The sequence below is a fragment of the Triturus cristatus genome, chromosome 9, assembly GCF_964204655.1.
Source record: "Triturus cristatus chromosome 9, aTriCri1.1, whole genome shotgun sequence".
Taxonomy (NCBI): domain Eukaryota; kingdom Metazoa; phylum Chordata; class Amphibia; order Caudata; family Salamandridae; genus Triturus; species Triturus cristatus.
The window spans coordinates 1,290,643,803-1,290,664,786 of NC_140592.1; positions in this window are offsets into that span (position 1 = coordinate 1,290,643,803).

Consider the following 20,984-nt stretch of genomic DNA (forward strand, 5'->3'; position numbering starts at 1 on the left):
ACGTCGTCGTCGGAAGGAGGCGGGGTAGGCTCCCGCCCTCCTACTTCCGGTTATCCCGGAGTCCCGCCCACGTCACCACACGGCGTTGCCTGACTTCCTGGGCTTCCCCCGGGGCCGCGGCGGTGATTCTCTCTACGGCGGAAATGAGGGGTGGGCTCCCTCAATTAAAACGTGATATACGGCGGGGTGAGCACCCGCCGTAAGATAAACAAACTAGCGGGGTGGGCACCCGCCAATACGCACGGCAATGTCCCTGGCAGGGTGGGCACCTGCCAGTGGACGTAGGAATCGGCGAGGACGGGGCTCACGCTGGGTGGGCACCGGCTTTTCGAAATAGCGCGCTCCAAGCGCTAAGGAAAACAAGGGAGAGCGCTCCCAGCGCTCACGGCCAGTTCAGCGCTTCCAGGCGCTTAGAGATCCAAATAAAGCACTCCCAGCGCGTTAAGGGTGCCAGTAGCACAAAGTCCAGTAGTGTTCTCCCCTGCATGCAGCAGGGCAGGGGTGGGGGGCAAGGCTGGACCCAGAGCCAGCTCACTGGGCCTCCAGGCAGGGAGGTAGTCCAGGTGGCGGTCCTCTGGTCCAGCAGCAGCAGCAGCCCCCCTCAGGCAGGATCCTGGCAAAGAACAGTTTCTGTGGGGACACAGCCCCATTTTTATACAGTCAAACCCTTTGTTCTGGGTTCAGGGTGAGGGGGAAAACCAGTCGCAGCTGGTTGGGGAGCACCCTTGATGTGCTCAGCCCCTCACTCTATTCACTGGCAGGGCTAGGGTCGTCAGTCGCACCACAGGGGGCGGGGCCAGCATTGTGTGTGGAAAACCCTGTCCTATTCAGGACCCAGGTGTACTCCTCCCACCCATCTAGCTGCTGATCTCCCCATTCACCACTGGGTGACTCATCCTGACTCTGGGGAATCCCTAGCCCGTCACATGACACGACCAGCCAATCACGCGACAGACACACTGCACACAGAAGTGCCCACTTCTAGAAGTGGCACTTCCACACTAGGTACATGCACGCCGCACACATCATCGCGCAGCATTCACTCCCACGAGTCCGCACATACCAAACTCGGGCCTGCACACCCCACGCATCAGGAACTACTAGGGACACATACACTCCCCATGCATTCCTATGGGAGGGCAGGCCTATCTCACCACATGCACTCAGAGCACGCACGCACTTCACCCTGGGACACAGGGAAAGTGCGCAGAGACCAAACAATTACCACACCAAGTCATCAGTAAAAAAAAAAAGTTCAGGGGTGAACCTGCCAGAAGGGCCAAGTCCAACAGCTGAGGACCCCCACACCCTGCTCCTGTGGGATGTTGGGGACCCCCACACCCTGCTCCTGTGGAAGGCTGAAGACCCCCACACCCTGCTCCTGTTGGAGGCTGGGGTCGGGGACCCCACACCCTGCTCCTGTGGAAGGCTGAGGGCGGAGGACCCCCACACCCTGCTCCTGTGGAAGGCAGAGGACCCCCACACCCTGCTCCTGCGGAACGGCAGGGACCCCCACACCCTCCTCCTGTGGAAGGTCGAGGACGCCCACACCCTGCTCCTGTGGGAGGCTGAGGGCCGAGGACCCCCACACCCTGCTCATGTGGAAGGTCGAGGACCCCCACACCCTGCTCCTGTAAGAGGTCATGGATGCCCACACCCTGCTCCTGTGGAAGGCTGAGGACCCCCACACCCTGCTCCTGTGGGAGTTCAAGGACACCCACACACCGCTCCTGTGGAAGGCTGAAGACCCCCACACCCTGCTCCTGAGGAAGGCTGAAGACCCCTACACCCTGCTCCTGTAGAAGGCTGAAGAACCCCACACCCTGCTCCTGTGGGAGGCTGAGGTCGGGGACCCCACACCCTGCTCCTGTGGAAGGTCGGGGACCCCACACCCTGCCACTGTGGGAGATCGAGGACCCCACACCCTGCTCCTGTGGAAGGCTGAAGACCCCCACACCCTGCTCCTGTGGAAGGCTGAAGACCCCTAGACCCTGCTCCTGTGGAAGGTCGAGGACCCCCACACCCTGCTTCTGTGGGAGGCTGAGGGTGGAGGACCCCCACACCCTGCTCCTGTGGAAGGCCGAGGACCCCACACCCTGCTCCTGTGGAAGGTCGAGGATCCCCACACCCTGCTCCTGTGGAAGGTCGAGGACCCCCACACCCTGCTGCTGTGGAAGGGCGAGGACCCCTCACCCTGCTCCTGTGGGAGGTCGAGGACCCCCACACCCTGCTTCTGTGGGCGGTCGAGGACCCCCACACCCTGCTCCTGTAAGAGGTCATGGATGCCCACACCCTGTTCCTGTGGAAGTCTGAGGACCCCCACACCCTGCTCCTGTGGGAGTTCAAGGACACCCACACACCGCTCCTGTGGAAGGCTGAAGACCCCCACACCCTGCTCCTGTGGAAGGCTGAAGACCCCTACACCCTGCTCCTGTGGGAGGCTGAAGAACCCCACACCCTGCCACTGTGGGAGATCGAGGACCCCCACACCCTGCTCCTGTGGAAGGCTGAAGACCCCCACACACTGATCCTGTGGAAGGCTGAAGACCCCTAGACCCTGCTCCTGTGGAAGGTCGATGACGCCCACACCCTGCTTCTGTGGGAGGCTGAGGGCGGAGGACCCTCACACCCTGCTCCTGTGGAAGGCCGAGGACCCCACACCCTGCTCCTGTGGAAGGTCGAGGACCCCCACACCCTGCTTCTGTGGAAGGTCAAGGATCCCCACACCCTGCTGCTGTGGAAGGTCGAGGACCCCTCACCCTGCTCCTGTGGGAGGTCGAGGACCCCCACACCCTGCTCCTGTGGGAGGTAGAGGACCCCCACACCCTGCTCCTGTGGAAGGCTGAGGACCCCCACACCCTGCTCCTGTGGGATGTTGGGGACCCCCACACCCTGCTCCTGTGGAAGGCTGAAGACCCCCACACCCTGCTCCTGTTGGAGGCTGGGGTCGTGGACCCCACACCCTGCTCCTGTGGAAGGCTGAGGGCGGAGGACCCCCACACCCTGCTCCTGTGGAAGGCAGAGGACCCCCACACCCTGCTCCTGCGGAATGGCAGGGACCCCCACACCCTCCTCCTGTGGAAGGTCGAGGACGCCCACACCCTGCTCCTGTGGGAGGCTGAGGGCGGAGGACCCCCACACCCTGCTCATGTGGAAGGTCGAGGACCCCCACACCCTGCTCCTGTAAGAGGTCATGGATGCCCACACCCTGCTCCTGTGGAAGGCTGAGGACCCCCACACCCTGCTCCTGTGGGAGTTCAAAGACACCCACACACCGCTCCTGTGGAAGGCTGAAGACCCCCACACCCTGCTCCTGTGGAAGGCTGAAGACCCCTACACCCTGCTCCTGTAGAAGGCTGAAGAACCCCACACCCTGCTCCTGTGGGAGGCTGAGGTCGGGGACCCCACACCCTGCTCCTGTGGAAGGTTGGGGACCCCACACCCTGCCACTGTGGGAGATCGAGGACCCCCACACCCTGCTCCTGTGGAAGGCTGAAGACCCCCACACCCTGCTCCTGTGGAAGGCTGAAGACCCCTAGACCCTGCTCCTGTGGAAGGTCGAGGACCCCCACACCCTGCTTCTGTGGGAGGCTGAGGGCGGAGGACCCCCACACCCTGCTCCTGTGGAAGGCCGAGGACCCCACACCCTGCTCCTGTGGAAGGTCGAGGGACCCCCACACCCTGCTCCTGTGGAAGGTCGAGGACCCCCACACCCTGCTGCTGTGGAAGGGCGAGGACCCCTCACCCTGCTCCTGTGGGAGGTCGAGGACCCCCACACCCTGCTCCTGTGGGCGGTCGAGGACCCCCACACCCTGCTCCTGTAAGAGGTCATGGATGCCCACACCCTGCTCCTGTGGAAGTCTGAGGACCCCCACACCCTGCTCCTGTGGGAGTTCAAGGACACCCACACACCGCTCCTGTGGAAGGCTGAAGACCCCCACACCCTGCTCCTGTGGAAGGGCGAGGACCCCTCACCCTGCTCCTGTGGGAGGTCGAGGACCCCCACACCCTGCTCCTGTGGGCGGTCGAGGACCCCCACACCCTGCTCCTGTAAGAGGTCATGGATGCCCACACCCTGCTCCTGTGGAAGTCTGAGGACCCCCACACCCTGCTCCTGTGGGAGTTCAAGGACACCCACACACCGCTCCTGTGGAAGGCTGAAGACCCCCACACCCTGCTCCTGTGGAAGGGCGAGGACCCCTCACCCTGCTCCTGTGGGAGGTCGAGGACCCCCACACCCTGCTCCTGTGGGCGGTCGAGGACCCCCACACCCTGCTCCTGTAAGAGGTCATGGATGCCCACACCCTGCTCCTGTGGAAGTCTGAGGACCCCCACACCCTGCTCCTGTGGGAGTTCAAGGACACCCACACACCGCTCCTGTGGAAGGCTGAAGACCCCCACACCCCCTCCTGTGGAAGGCTGAAGACCCCTACACCCTGCTCCTGTGGAAGGCTGAAGAACCCCACACCCTGCTCCTGTGGGAGGCTGAGGTCGGGGACCCCACACCCTGCTCCTGTGGAAGGGTGAGGACCCCCTCACCCTGCTCCTGTGGAAGGCCAAGAACCCCCACACCCTGCTCCTGTGGAAGGGCGAGGACCCCCACACCCTGCTCCTGTAGGAGGCCGAGGACCCCTTCACATCTGCTCCTGTGGGGGGTCAAAGACCCCAACACCCTGCTCCTGTAGAAGGCTGAGGAAGCCCACACCCTGCTCCTGTGGGAGGCTGAGGGCGGAGGACCCCCACACCCTGCTCCTGTGGAAGGCAGAGGACGCCCACTCCCTGCTCCTGTGGGAGGCTGAGGGCAGAGGACCCCCACACCCTGCTACTGTAGAAGTCCGAGGACCCCACACCCAAGGCTGAGGACCCCCACACCATCCTCCTGTGGAAGGTCAGGAACCCACAACCTGCTCCTGTGGGAGGTCGAGGACCCCCACACCCTGCTCCAGTGGAAGGCCGCGGACTCCCACACCCTGCTCCAGTGGAAGGCTGAAGACCCCCACACCCTGCTCCTGTGGAAGGTCGGGGACCCCACACACTGCTTCTGTGGAAGGCTGAAGACCCCCACACCCTGCTCCTGTGGAAGGCAGAGGACCCCCACACCCTGCCCCTGTGGGAGGCTGAGGTCGGGGACCCCACACCCTGCTCCTGTGGAAGGTCGGGGACCCCACACCCTGCCACTGTGGGAGATCGAGGACCCCACACCCTGCTCCTGTGGAAGGCTGAAGACCCCCACACCCTGCTCCTGTGGAAGGCTGAAGACCCCTAGACCCTGCTCCTGTGGAAGGTCGAGGACCCCCACACCCTGCTTCTGTGGGAGGCTGAGGGCGGAGGACCCCCACACCCTGCTCCTGTGGAAGGCCGAGGACCCCACACCCTGCTCCTGTGGAAGGTCGAGGACCCCCACACCCTGCTCCTGTGGAAGGTCGAGGACCCCCACACCCTGCTGCTGTGGAAGGGCGAGGACCCCTCACCCTGCTCCTGTGGGAGGTCGAGGACCCCCACACCCTGCTTCTGTGGGCGGTCGAAGACCCCCACACCCTGCTCCTGTAAGAGGTCATGGATGCCCACACCCTGTTCCTGTGGAAGTCTGAGGACCCCCACACCCTGCTCCTGTGGGAGTTCAAGGACACCCACACACCGCTCCTGTGGAAGGCTGAAGACCCCCACACCCTGCTCCTGTGGAAGGCTGAAGACCCCTCCACCCTGCTCCTGTGGGAGGCTGAAGAACCCCACACCCTGCCACTGTGGGAGATCGAGGACCCCCACACCCTGCTCCTGTGGAAGGCTGAAGACCCCCACACACTGATCCTGTGGAAGGCTGAAGACCCCTAGACCCTGCTCCTGTGGAAGGTCGATGACGCCCACACCCTGCTTCTGTGGGAGGCTGAGGGCGGAGGACCCCCACACCCTGCTCCTGTGGAAGGCCGAGGACCCCACACCCTGCTCCTGTGGAAGGTCGAGGACCCCCACACCCTGCTTCTGTGGAAGGTCAAGGATCCCCACACCCTGCTGCTGTGGAAGGTCGAGGACCCCTCACCCTGCTCCTGTGGGAGGTCGAGGACCCCCACACCCTGCTCCTGTGGGAGGTAGAGGACCCCCACACCCTGCTCCTGTGGAAGGCTGAGGACCCCCACACCCTGCTCCTGTGGGATGTTGGGGACCCCCACACCCTGCTCCTGTGGAAGGCTGAAGACCCCCACACCCTGCTCCTGTTGGAGGCTGGGGTCGTGGACCCCACACCCTGCTCCTGTGGAAGGCTGAGGGCGGAGGACCCCCACACCCTGCTCCTGTGGAAGGCAGAGGACCCCCACACCCTGCTCCTGCGGAATGGCAGGGACCCCCACACCCTCCTCCTGTGGAAGGTCAAGGACGCCCACACCCTGCTCCTGTGGGAGGCTGAGGGCGGAGGACCCCCACACCCTGCTCATGTGGAAGGTCGAGGACCCCCACACCCTGCTCCTGTAAGAGGTCATGGATGCCCACACCCTGCTCCTGTGGAAGGCTGAGGACCCCCACACCCTGCTCCTGTGGGAGTTCAAAGACACCCACACACCGCTCCTGTGGAAGGCTGAAGACCCCCACACCCTGCTCCTGTGGAAGGCTGAAGACCCCTACACCCTGCTCCTGTAGAAGGCTGAAGAACCCCACACCCTGCTCCTGTGGGAGGCTGAGGTCGGGGACCCCACACCCTGCTCCTGTGGAAGGTTGGGGACCCCACACCCTGCCACTGTGGGAGATCGAGGACCCCCACACCCTGCTCCTGTGGAAGGCTGAAGACCCCCACACCCTGCTCCTGTGGAAGGCTGAAGACCCCTAGACCCTGCTCCTGTGGAAGGTCGAGGACCCCCACACCCTGCTTCTGTGGGAGGCTGAGGGCGGAGGACCCCCACACCCTGCTCCTGTGGAAGGCCGAGGACCCCACACCCTGCTCCTGTGGAAGGTCGAGGGACCCCCACACCCTGCTCCTGTGGAAGGTCGAGGACCCCCACACCCTGCTGCTGTGGAAGGGCGAGGACCCCTCACCCTGCTCCTGTGGGAGGTCGAGGACCCCCACACCCTGCTCCTGTGGGCGGTCGAGGACCCCCACACCCTGCTCCTGTAAGAGGTCATGGATGCCCACACCCTGCTCCTGTGGAAGTCTGAGGACCCCCACACCCTGCTCCTGTGGTAGTTCAAGGACACCCACACACCGCTCCTGTGGAAGGCTGAAGACCCCCACACCCTGCTCCTGTGGAAGGGCGAGGACCCCTCACCCTGCTCCTGTGGGAGGTCGAGGACCCCCACACCCTGCTCCTGTGGGCGGTCAAGGACCCCCACACCCTGCTCCTGTAAGAGGTCATGGATGCCCACACCCTGCTCCTGTGGAAGTCTGAGGACCCCCACACCCTGCTCCTGTGGGAGTTCAAGGACACCCACACACCGCTCCTGTGGAAGGCTGAAGACCCCCACACCCTGCTCCTGTGGAAGGGCGAGGACCCCTCACCCTGCTCCTGTGGGAGGTCGAGGACCCCCACACCCTGCTCCTGTGGGCGGTCGAGGACCCCCACACCCTGCTCCTGTAAGAGGTCATGGATGCCCACACCCTGCTCCTGTGGAAGTCTGAGGACCCCCACACCCTGCTCCTGTGGGAGTTCAAGGACACCCACACACCGCTCCTGTGGAAGGCTGAAGACCCCCACACCCCCTCCTGTGGAAGGCTGAAGACCCCTACACCCTGCTCCTGTGGAAGGCTGAATAACCCCACACCCTGCTCCTGTGGGAGGCTGAGGTCGGGGACCCCACACCCTGCTCCTGTGGAAGGGTGAGGACCCCCTCACCCTGCTCCTGTGGAAGGCCAAGAACCCCCACACCCTGCTCCTGTGGAAGGGCGAGGACCCCCACACCCTGCTCCTGTAGGAGGCCGAGGACCCCTTCACATCTGCTCCTGTGGGGGGTCAAAGACCCGTACACCCTGCTCCTGTAGAAGGCTGAGGAAGCCCACACCCTGCTCCTGTGGGAGGCTGAGGGCGGAGGACCCCCACACCCTGCTCCTGTGGAAGGCAGAGGACGCCCACTCCCTGCTCCTGTGGGAGGCTGAGGGCAGAGGACCCCCACACCCTGCTACTGTAGAAGTCCGAGGACCCCACACCCAAGGCTGAGGACCCCCACACCATCCTCCTGTGGAAGGTCAGGAACCCACAACCTGCTCCTGTGGGAGGTCGAGGACCCCCACACCCTGCTCCAGTGGAAGGCCGCGGACTCCCACACCCTGCTCCAGTGGAAGGCTGAAGACCCCCACACCCTGCTCCTGTGGAAGGTCGGGGACCCCACACACTGCTTCTGTGGAAGGCTGAAGACCCCCACACCCTGCTCCTGTGGAAGGCAGAGGACCCCCACACCCTGCCCCTGTGGGAGGTCGAGGAACCCCACACACTCTGCTCCTGTGGAAGGCAGAGGACCCCCACACCCTGCTCCTGTGGAAGGCAGAGGACCCCCACACCCTGCTCCAGTGGGAGGTCGAGGACCTCCACACCCTGCTCCTGTGGAAGGCAGAGGACCCCCACACACTGCTCCTGTGGAAGGCAGAGGACCCCCACACCCTGCTCCTGTGGGAGGCCGAGGAACCCCACACACTCTGCTCCTGTGGAAGGCAGAGGACCCCCACACCCTGCTCCTGTGGAAGGCAGAGGACCCCCACACCCTGCTCCTGTGGGAGGCTGAGTGTTGGAAGGCGGACCCCGAGGAGTCGGTGAGACCACCAAGGGGGGGGGGCCCTCTCACTGCACGAAGTAGCCGAGCGCTGCCGAGAAGTCTCCTGAGAGATCCTCCTCCTATCCCGTACTAGCACAGTAACACCACCACACCGGACTCAAGGAGGTTGTCTCAAGACAAGCAATTCTTTATCATCAATAAAAGGTTACGAGCTCAATATTTACACGAAGGGATCGAGGGATCCACCAAAAGTCTCAATGTCTCTTTGGAAGGGTAGGGGTAGCGGGACAGTCTTTGGCAGGAATGTGGTACGAGGGTACCTGGGGCCCAGTTCTTATCCTCACGCTGGAGGACCTCCGATCTCGGAGGGGTCGAGCCGCGATGGCGTCAGCAGGGCTCTGGCGTACCGTTCGTGGAGAGCCGCGATTCAATCAGCAGGGCTCTCAAGATGGTCTCTGTTCAGCTCGAGCCGCGACGTCGTCAGCAGGGCTCCGAGGAAGGTTCCAGCGAGGTTGGGCCGCGACGGCGTCTGCAGGGCTCCGATGTTCCAGGTGGTTCAGAAAAGGGTTCACAGGAGGGAGCCGCGACGCAGTCAGCAGGGCTCGTGATGGTTCCGACAAGAGTTCTTCTCCGTAGGGTCAGCCGCGATTCAATCAGCAGGGCTCTCGACTCCGGGATACAACTGCCGAGCTGTGGTGGGGTCGCCCCAGATATAGGTCTGGAGCCCTTTGATGTCCGGACCTATGCGCCCGAGGGGGCGGAGTGGCCGGGTGGAGGTGGCCAGACGCCCAGCAGGAGAGGCGCCAGGCCCATGGGAGTTTGCAGGGTGATCACACCTCGAGAGGGGAGGACAGTTGGGGGTCCCATCGATACTGTCCTCCGCCGGGGCGATGAATGGTTCCTGCGGCACCCCCTGGCCAGTTCGTGGTGCCTCGATGTCGGGGCTTCGTTGGGGTCGAGGCTGGGTTGAGCGGGGTCGCGCCGGCTGGGGCACGGTGTGACGTGGATGCCAACAAGATGGCGGAGCCACGAGGAGTATGCGACCACGTGTAGCTCCGGGTGAAGGGCCTTGGTGCAGTCCAGATGGGTGGCCCGTGACGGCCGGGGCGGGGAACGGCCACAATCCAGGGGGTTAAGGACCACGCCACGAGGCCAGGTCCAACAGGCGTCCCCCCCAGCCGAAGGCATGGAGAGTCACCCATCTCCTTGGGGATTCTCCTCGTCAAGGCGGAAGAAGCGGGACAGGCCGTCGGCGTTGGCGTGGTCATTGCCGGGCCGGTGTTCGACGTCAAAGTCCATCCCTTGTAGCGAGATGGACCATCGCAGCAGCTTGGGGTTCTCGCCCCGCATTCGCATTAACCATTGCAAGGGCCGGTGGTCGGTCTGGACCCGGAAGTGGGCGCCAAAGAGGTAGGGCCGGAGCTTCTTGAGGGCCCACACCACAGCGAAGGCCTCGCGCTCAATAGTGCTCCAGCGTTGCTCCCGGGGCAGTAGTCGCCGGCTGATGAAGGCCACTGGTCTGTCGAGCCCCCTTTCGTCAGTTTGGGAGAGGACGGCCCCGATCCCATACTCGGAGGCGTCCGTCTGTACCACGAACTCCTTCTGGTAGTCCGGGGCTTGCAGCACCGGAGCAGTACACATGGCCGTTTTGAGGGTGTCGAAGGCTGTTTGGCAGCGGGGTGTCCAGTGTACCTTCTTGGGCTGTTTTTTGGATGTTAACTCTGTGAGGGGGCCAACAATGCTCCCATAGTCCCGGATAAACCGCCGGTAGTATCCGGTGAGGCCCAGGAAGGCCCGGACAGCGGTCTGGGTAGTGGGGGGTTCCCAGGTCTGGATGGCATCTATCTTCGCTTGGAGGGGGGCCACCTGCCCGCTCCCCACTTGATGGCCCAGGTAGGTCACGGATCCGTGGCCGATTTGGCATTTGCTGGCCTTGATTGTGAGCCCGGCCCGCTGGAGGGCGGCCAGGACGGCCTCCAGGTGGAGGAGGTGCTCGGCCCAGTGGTTGCTGTACACGGCAATGTCATCTAAGTAGGCCGCGCTGAAGGCCTCAAGCCCGGCCAAAACCTTGTTCACCAGTCTTTGGAAGGTGGCCGGGGCGTTCTTCATTCCGAAGGGCATCACCCGAAAGTGGTAATGCCCATCCGGAGTCGAAAAGGCGGATCTTTCTTGGGCGCCGGGGGTGAGCTGGATTTGCCAGTACCCGGCGGTGAGGTCCAGCGTGCTCAAGTAGCGAGCGGCCCCTAGGCGGTCGATCAGTTCGTCGGCCCGGGGTATCGGGTGTGCGTCTGTCTTGGTTACTACATTCAGGGCTCGGTAGTCCACGCAGAATCGCAACTCCGGGGGGTGACCGGGAGCTGCGGCCTTGGGCACCAGGACGACAGGGCTGGCCCACGGGCTGTCGGAAGGCTCGATGACCCCCAGGGCCAGCATCTTCGCTACTTCGGCCTGGATGCAGGCCCGCACTCGGTCAGGCACCCGGTAGGCTCTGTGTCGTATGGGGGGGTTCTCCCCGGTGTCGACGTCGTGGACGCACCAGTGGGTCACCCCCGGGGTGAGAGAGAAGAGGGCTGCGTAGTCCCGCAGTAATCGCTGGCAGTCGTTGCGCTGCTCCGGGGTCAGGGACGAGGCGAGTTGGACCCCTTCGATCGATCCATCGTGACTGTCGGATTGCAAGAGGTCGGGCAAGGGCTCGGAGTCGTCCTCGCTCCCCTCGTCGGTCGCCAGCAGCAGGCTCAGTTCGGTCCGGGCGAAGTGGGGTTTTAGCCTGTTCGCATGTAGGACCCGGAGGGGGTTCCGGGGGGACTCCAGATCGACCAGGTAGGTGACGGGACTTTTCTTCTCCACCACCTTGAAGGGCCCGGTCCACTTGTCCTGGAGGGCGCCGGGTTCGACCGGGGCCATGACCCATACTTTCTGACCTGGCTCGAATTCTACCGTAGAAGTGTTGCGATCGTACCACCGCTTCATGTCCTCCTGGCTGGCCTCGAGGTTGGCTTCGGCTATGGCTCGGAACTTGCGGGTCTGGTTTCGGAGGGTCAGGAGGTATCGGTAGACGTCAGGAGGGGCGCCTCGGGGCTTCATCTCCCAGCCCTCCTTGACCAGGCTGAGTGGTCCGCGGACCGGGTGCCCATACAAAAGTTCAAACGGGCTGAACCCCAGGGACTTCTGCGGGACCTCCCGATAGGCAAACAGGAGGCAGGGCAGCAGGACATCCCATTTCCGCCTGAGGGGTTCTTCCAGGCCCTGGATCATCCCTTTCAATGTTCGGTTGAACCGCTCAACCAGCCCGTTCCCCTGAGGGTGATATGGGGTCGTGAACTTGTATGTGACCCCGCATTGTTGCCACAGGGACCGCATGTACCTGGAGATAAAGTTCGTGCCACGGTCGCTCACCACTTCGCTGGGGAATCCCACTCGGGAGAAGATCCCCATCAAGGCCCGGCCTACCACAGGGGCCGTTATAGTTCTGAGCGGGACCGCCTCCGGGTACCTGGTGGCGTGGTCCACGAGGACCAGGATGAAGCGGTGGCCCAGGGCGGTTTGGGGGTCCAGGGGTCCCACAATGTCGATTCCGACTCGTTCAAACGGGGTGCTGACGGCGGGAAAGGGCTGGAGGGGGGCCTTGACCCGACCCCCCGTCTTTCCGCTGGCTTGGCAGGTCTGGCAGGACCGGCAGTGGTTGTCCACATCTCTCCGCATCCGAGGCCAGTAGAAGTGGGTCACCAGACGACTGTACGTTTTGTCTTGCCCCAAGTGTCCGGCGAGGGGCACATCATGGGCCAGGTTGAGAAGGAACTCCCGGAAGCGGAGGGGGACCACCAACACGTGGCCGGCCCCGAGTTCTGCCACTTTCTGTTCACTGTACAACAGGCCCTCGGCCCAGTAGATCCAGTGGGTGCCGGTCTGGTCACCGTTGGCTTGCGCGGTCGCCTGCTGTCGGACCCCTTCAAGAGAGGGACAGGACTGTTGCTCTTGCTGGAACTGCTCTCGGGTGGGGCCCCCTTCATGTTGCCATTGCGTCAGTTCTGGTAGGGCGCTCGGAGAAGCCATCTCTTCGGGGGAGGATTCGCTGGGCCCGGGGTCGGTGTCCGCCTCCTCCTCGCTGCTGGCGGGAGGGGGTGTGAGCCCCTCGGGTCGGGCCGTCCCGGAGGTCGAGGAGGAGCGGGGGGCCTGGGTGGTCATGGACCGGGTGATGGCGCAGGCCCAATCAGCCAGTCCCAACATTCGGAGGTGCTCTCGTCGTTCTACTTGAGCCCAGGGGGAACTCTCCAAGTCGTTCCCCAGGAGGCAGTCGACCGGGGCGTCGTCGCGCACCGTCACCTTCAGCAGGCCCGTCACCCCTCCCCACTCGAAGGGGACCAGGGCCATCTGGCATAGGCTTTCACTGTTGTCGGCCGTCCGCACAGGGCACAGCACATTCGGTAGAATCTGTTCAGGGGTCACCAGGTGGCAGCGGACAGCGGTGATACTGGCGCCGGTGTCGCGAAGGGCTTCGGCCCGTTGTCCGTTGACCGTGACCTGCTGCCGGTACTTCTGGGTGTTGGTTGGGATGGGGGTGCAGGGTACCATCTCTCGGCTACCCAGGCAGACCAGGGACATGGCTGCCGGCTCCCACTCAGTGTTTTCTCGGTCGAGGGCCTCTTCTTCCTCCTCTCCCCCCAAGGCGGCGGCTGTCAGCTGCCGGGGCGGGGGCCCGCCGGCCCCGTTTCTTCGGTTCAGGGGGCAGGCCGGGTCGCTGGCAAAGTGTCCGGTTTGTTGGCAGCCATAGCAGGTCACGGGTGGCCGTGGTCCGGGTCGGGCCGGGCCCACCCTTCGCGCTAGGCTCGGGGAGAGATGTGGCTGCGGTGGCCCTCGAGGGGGGCTCCTGGGGGCCCCAGCGGGAGGGTCTCGGTTCCTGTTCGGCCCTCCCCCCCACCGCGCTGGCGTGGGGGTCCGTTGGGGTTCCTCTGGTACTCCCCCATTGAGCTCCGGGGGACCCGGGAGTTGACCCATCGATCGGCCTCGACGGCAAGTTTTCGCGGGTCGGTCATTTTGCTGTCGAGGAGGTGCTGTCTCAGTTCCACGAAGCAATTATTGGAAAGGTGTTCCCAGACGATGAGGTCGACCAGTTGTCCGTAGGTGGTTACTTTGCTGCCTTTGATCCACCCTTCTAGGGCCCGACTGAAAAAGTCCACATATTCCACCCATGTGGTACCCGGGATTTTCTTGCAGTCTCGGAACCGCTGGCGGTACATCTCCGCTGTTAGCCCGTATCGGGTGAGCAGGGCCTCCTTCATGTGATCGTAGGAGGTCATCACCTCCTCCGGTAGCTGGAGCAGCGTGTCCCGCCCTTCACTCAGGAATCGCCCCCACAGGCCTGCGCCCCAGTCTTTTCGGGGCACCCGATGGGAGGTCATGGCCACCTCGTAGGCCTTGAACCATTGTTGGATATCGTCATTCTTGTAATACTCCTTGACGACCTCCTTCGGGATATGCACCTTGGCCTCGGGGGGCGGTAGAGTGTCTCTAGTACTGGGGGTGTTGGTCCCTCCGTTCTTGGCCTTGATCTCGAGCTCCTTGAGACTGCGCTCGTGCTCAAGAGTTAGTTTCTTTTCCTCCAACTCCCGGTGTCGTCTCTTCTCTTCTATTTCTTCTTGAAGGCGTAGCTGCTCGAGGGCCAGTTTCTTTTCTGCCAGCTGGAGTTCGCCGTCCAGCCGCAGTCGGGCGAGCTCTAGTTCGTGGCTCCGGACCTTTTCCCGCTCTCGTATTTCTTCCTCGGAGAGGCCGGTTTCTAGGCTCTTTCTTCCTCCGGTTGCCGGGGTCAGTGCGGTTGCTGTGGTCTCCGTCAGGGGCAAGGGCCCTTCTTCCTGGGAGGGGCCTGCCCCAGCCTCCAACCATGCCCTCAGAGCTTTCTGCATCTCTTCCTTGGTACCGAGGCTGGTGGTTGCAATGCCTTTGTCTCTGCAGAACTGTTTTAATTCTTTGTGCGTATATTCTTCCAGCCGTTCGGGCTGGAACTCCATTGTCGCGTTGTTTTCCTGGCTGCTCATGATGCTATTCGTTTGGATGGGTAGCTAGTGGGTACTGGCTGGTACGTACTGCGTTCGGCTCGGATCCCGTCGCTGGCCACCAAATGTTGGAAGGCGGACCCCGAGGAGTCGGTGAGACCACCAAGGGGGGGGGGCCCTCTCACTGCACGAAGTAGCCGAGCGCTGCCGAGAAGTCTCCTGAGAGATCCTCCTCCTATCCCGTACTAGCACAGTAACACCACCACACCGGACTCAAGGAGGTTGTCTCAAGACAAGCAATTCTTTATCATCAATAAAAGGTTACGAGCTCAATATTTACACGAAGGGATCGAGGGATCCACCAAAAGTCTCAATGTCTCTTTGGAAGGGTAGGGGTAGCGGGACAGTCTTTGGCAGGAATGTGGTACGAGGGTACCTGGGGCCCAGTTCTTATCCTCACGCTGGAGGACCTCCGATCTCGGAGGGGTCGAGCCGCGACGGCGTCAGCAGGGCTCTGGCGTACAGTTCGTGGAGAGCCGCGATTCAATCAGCAGGGCTCTCAAGATGGTCTCTGTTCAGCTCGAGCCGCGACGTCGTCAGCAGGGCTCCGAGGAAGGTTCCAGCGAGGTTGGGCCGCGACGGCGTCTGCAGGGCTCCGATGTTCCAGGTGGTTCAGAAAAGGGTTCACAGGAGGGAGCCGCGACGCAGTCAGCAGGGCTCGTGATGGTTCCGACAAGAGTTCTTCTCCGTAGGGTCAGCCGCGATTCAATCAGCAGGGCTCTCGACTCCGGGATACAACTGCCGAGCTGTGGTGGGGTCGCCCCAGATATAGGTCTGGAGCCCTTTGATGTCCGGACCTATGCGCCCGAGGGGGCGGAGTGGCCGGGTGGAGGTGGCCAGACGCCCAGCAGGAGAGGCGCCAGGCCCATGGGAGTTTGCAGGGTGATCACACCTCGAGAGGGGAGGACAGTTGGGGGTCCCATCGATACTGTCCTCCGCCGGGGCGATGAATGGTTCCTGCGGCACCCCCTGGCCAGTTCGTGGTGCCTCGATGTCGGGGCTTCGTTGGGGTCGAGGCTGGGTTGAGCGGGGTCGCGCCGGCTGGGGCATGGTGTGACGTGGATGCCAACAAAATGGCGGAGCCACGAGGAGTATGCGACCACGTGTAGCTCCGGGTGAAGGGCCTTGGTGCAGTCCAGATGGGTGGCCCGTGACGGCCGGGGCGGGGAACGGCCACAATCCAGGGGGTTAAGGACCACGCCACGAGGCCAGGTCCAACACCGAGGACCCCCACACCCTACTCCTGTGGAAGGCAGAGGACCCCCACACCCTGCTCCTGTGGGAGGTCGAGGACCCCCACACCCTGCCCCTGTGGGAGGTCGAGGACCCCCACACCCTGCTCCTGTGGGAGGTCAAGGACCCCCACACCCTGCCCCTGTGGGAGGTCGAGGACCCCCACACCCTGCCCCTGTGGGAGGTCGAGGACCCCCACACCCTGCTCCTGTGGAAGGTCGAGGACCCCCACACCCTGCTCCTGTGGGAGGTCGAGGACCCCCACACCCTGCCCCTGTGGGAGGTCGAGGACCCCCACACCCTGCTCCTGTGGAAGGTCGAGGACCCCAGACCCTGCTCCTGTGGGAGGTCGAGGACCCCCACACCCTGCCCCTGTGGGAGGTCGAGGACCCCCACACCCTGCTCCTGTGGAAGGTCGAGGACCCCTACACCCTGCTCCTGTGGGAGGTCGAGGACCCCCACACCCTGCCCCTGTGGGAGGTCGAGGACCCCCACACCCTGCTCCTGTGGGAGGTCGAGGACCCCCACACCCTGCTCCTGTGGGAGGTCGAGGACCCCCACACCCTGCCCCTGTGGGAGGTCGAGGACCCCCACACCCTGCCCCTGTGGGAGGTCGAGGACCCTCTCACCCTGCTCCTGTCGAAGGGCGAGGACCCGCTCACTCTGCTCCTGTGGGAGGTCGAGGACCCCCACACCCTGCTCCTGTGGAAGGTCGAGGACCCCAGACCCTGATCCTGTGGAAAGCCAAGTACCCAAACATCCTTCTTCTGTGAGACGCGTGCGATGGTCCCAAACCTCCGGCCCTCGAATTTTCCTCTCCTGCAGAGCCTCAGGGGCCCTTCACAGGTACAGTGTCTGCGGGGTCCAGGCCTCTCTCCTGCAGGGCCTCAGGGGCCCTTCACAGGTACAGTGTCTGCAGGGTCCATGCCTCTCTCCTACAGGGCCTCAGGGGCCCTTCACGGGTACAGTGTAAGCAGGGCCCAGGCATCTCTCCTGCAGGGCCTCAGGGGCCCTTCACAGGTGCAGCGTGTGCGGGGTCCAGGCCTCTCTCCTACAGGGCCTCAGGGGCCCTTCACAGGTACAGTGTCTGCGGGGTCCAGGCCTCTCTCCTGCAGGGCCTCAGGGGCCCTTCACAGGTACAGTGTCTGCAGGGTCCATGCCTCTCTCCTGCAGGGCCTCAGGGGCCCTTCACAGGTACACTGTCTGCAGGGTCCATGCCTTTCTCCTGCAGGGCCTCAGGGGCCCTTCACAGGTACACTGTCTGCAGGGTCCATGCCTCTCTCCTACAGGGCCTCAGGGGCCCTTCACGGGTACAGTGTCTGCAGGGCCCAGGCCTCCCTCCTGCAGGGCCTCAGGGGCCCTTCACAGGTACAGTGTCTGTAGGGTCCAGGCCTCTCTCCTCAGGGCCTCAGGGGCCCTTCACGGGTACAGTGTAAGCAGGGCCCAGGCATCTCTCCTGCAGGGCCTCAGGGGCCCTTCACAGGTACAGCCTCTGCGGGGTCCAGGCCTCTCTCCTACAGGGCCTCAGGGGCCCTTCACAGGTACAGTGTCTGCGGGGTCCAGGCCTCTCTACTCAGGGCCTCAGGGGCCCTTCACAGGTACGGTGTCTGCGGGGTCCATGCCTCTCTCCTGCAGGGCCTCAGGGGCCCTTCACAGGTACAGTGTCTGCAGGGTCCATGCCTCTCTCCTACAGGGCCTCAGGGGCCCTTCACGGGTACAGTGTAAGCAGGGCCCAGGCATCTCTCCTGCAGGGCCTCAGGGGCCCTTCACAGGTACAGCGTCTGCGGGGTCCAGGCCTCTCTCCTACAGGGCCTCAGGGGCCCTTCACAGGTACAGTGTCTGCGGGGTCCAGGCCTCTCTACTCAGGGCCTCAGGGGCCCTTCACAGGTACGGTGTCTGCGGGGTCCAGGCCTCCCTCCTGCAGGGCCTCAGGGGCCCTTCAAAGGTACAGTGTAAGCAGGGCCCAGGCCTCTCTCCTACAGGGCCTCAGGGGCCCTTCACAGGGACAGTGTCTGCAGGGCCCAGGCCTCTCTCCTACAGGGCCTCAGGGGCCCTTCACAGGTACAGTATCTGTAGGGTCCAGGCCTCTCTCCTCAGGGCCTCAGGGGCCCTTCACAGGTACGGTGTAAGCAGGGCCCATGCCTCTCTCCTGCAGGGCCTCAGGGGCCCTTCACAGGTACAGTGTCTGTAGGGTCCAGGCCTCTCTCCTCAGGGCCTCAGGGGCCCTTCACAGGTACAGTGTAAGCAGGGCCCATGCCTCTCTCCTGCAGGGCCTCAGGGGCCCTTCACAGGTACAGTGTCTGTAGGGTCCAGGCCTCTCTCCTCAGGGCCTCAGTGGCCCTTCACAGGTACAGTGTAAGCAGGGCCCAGGCCTCCCTCCTGCAGGGCCTCAGGGGCCCTTCACAGGTACAGTGTCTGTAGGGTCCAGGCCTCTCTCCTCAGGGCCTCAGGGGCCCTTCACAGGTACAGTGTAAGCAGGGCCCAGGCATCTCTCCTGCAGGGCCTCAGCGGCCCTTCACAGGTACAGCGTCTGCAGGGCCCAGGCCTCCCTCCTGCAGGGCCTCGGGGGCCCTTCACAGGTACAGTGTCTGTAGGGTCCAGGCCTCTCTCCTCAGGGGCCCTTCACAGGTACAGTGTAAGCAGGGCCCAGGCCTCCCTCCTGCAGGGCCTCAGGGGCCCTTCACAGGTACAGTGTCTGTAGGGTCCAGGCCTCTCTCCTACAGGGCCTCAGGGGCCCTTCACAGGTACAGTGTCTGCAGGGCCCAGGCCTCCCTCCTGCAGGGCCTCAGGGGCCCTCCACAGGTACAGTGTAACCTGGGTCCAGGCCTCCCTCTCAGTGAGTCTTGAACCCTGTAACAGCGGGCCCTCATCTGCGGGGCTCAGGGGCCCTTCAGAGAGAGGCAGTATGTCAGCAGGGGCCAGCCCCCTTCTCTGTGAGCCTTGAACCCTGTAACCGGAGGCCCCACGGCCCTCTCCCAGTACAGGGCCTCTCTCCTGCGGAACCCCCGTGCCCCCCCGTCCCCCTGTGGGTCTCACATGCACAGCCCCCCCCCCTTGGCTTCGGGTCCTGATTACTGAGGCCTCTTTCCCTGAATCCCTCCATGCAGTCACCTCCAGCATAACTTGTAAATTCCTTCCAGACAGGAGCCCAAATACTGGAGCTGTAACCCCCCCCCCCCCCAACAGAGCTTGTGTCTGTCTGTGTGTGTGGGGGGGGCAGTCGAGGGGGTGTCCGTCCGGGAAGGGTTGCTCTGCCTCGGGATGTTTCGTTTGTTGTTTTACGCAAGCCCTGCGGTTGTAGGATCGTCTGTGAGGGCGAAATGCTTAAACCTGCGCTTCCCCTGGGAAGGCCCGTGAGGGGCCCCGCGCGCAGAGCCCACTGCGCCTCAGTGGAGGCAGTGAGTGTTCACTGGAGTAAGGCAGTGGTTACTTATTGGTGTAAGACATTGATTAGTTATTGTTAGACCCGCGATTCCAGGTTGGCTGAGGTAGGTACCTTAGGCCAAATAGAGACCCTCGTTTCCACGTCACGCAAAGGAAGGATACCTTCTCAGGTAGCCCCCGCTCACCCCTTCTGTAGCTTGGCACGAGCAACCTGGCTTATCTTCAAGGCAAAATGTGTAAAGTATTTGCAACCACGCTCACAGCGACCCAATGATGACACCACAAATGGACTCCACACGAGTTTCATAAAAACGAGTATAAGTTTATATAAAAAGATATACAATGAGACCACACAATATGAATCCAACATATGCGTACTTGTAATATTCCTCCTGTATGGTTGTTAGGCGAGCCAGCCCTAGTAAGTTCTGGTAATATTAATGAGCACTTCTAAACGTTCCACTGCAGTCCTAATGCAATGCTATGCAGTTCGTAATGCTAGAATCAGGCACTTTGCAATGTAAAAACAATGCAGTTCATAATGCTGGAATCAGACACTTTTCAATGTAAAAATAATGCAGTTCGTAATGCTAGAATCAGGCACTTTGCAATGCAAAAATAATGCAGTTCCTAATGCTGGAATCAGGCACTTTGCAATGTAAAAACAATGCAGTTTGTAATGCTAGAATCAGGCACTTTGCAATGCAAAAATAATGCAGTTCCTAATGCTGGAATCAGGCACTTTGCAATGTAAAAATAATGCAGTTTGTAATGCTAGAATCAGGCACTTTGCAATGTAAAAATAATACAATGCGTAACGTAACAATCAGGTACCTCGTTATGCAGAATTAATGCAATGCATAATACACTAATCAGGTAGTTTGTTATGCAGGAATAATGCAATGCGTAATACACTAATCAGGTAGTTCGTTATGCAGAAATAATGCAATGTGTAATACGACAATCAGGTAGTTCGTTATGGAAAAATAATGCAATACGTAATACACTCCAGCACTGATCACGGTGCCCTAGGCGGTCTCTCCGCCACTCGTGCTGACTCGCAGTCAGCCTCTGTCAACAGTTGCCCCCACACGGGTATGATGTAAACAAAAAGGGCAACTCCACACTCCGACCCCGGTACTGCCACTCCTTTGGCAAATACGGGCGCAATACGATCCGATGCACAGGCTCGTGCTGCAGGAATGGGAGAGGCTGATAGGGTCTCCCTTCGGGCCCCACCATGCCCCGGGCGTCGACATACGTTACCCGGGGGGGTGCGACCTCGCTCTCCACTCCTCTTCCAGCGACTTGGGCCTCCAATGCAATCTTTGTGAATTCAGGGCAGTGGGACTCGGGCCCTCCCTCGACAAGGTTGGTTCGAGGTCCTGCTCTGGCAACGGCGGGCTCGGGCTGGCGGCTCAGCTCCTTCATGGCTGCTGGTCCGGGCCACTGATGCTACGAAGATCTCAGGCTGCAACACAACGTCACTGAGACTCACTTGACCTTCGGGTGCACAATCACAGAGCACTCCTCACGAAGGTCTCAGGCAGCACAAAGCACACGCACACAGCGTCGCTGAGACTCAGTCGGACTCCGGGTGTGCACGATAACAAGGCAATCCTTACG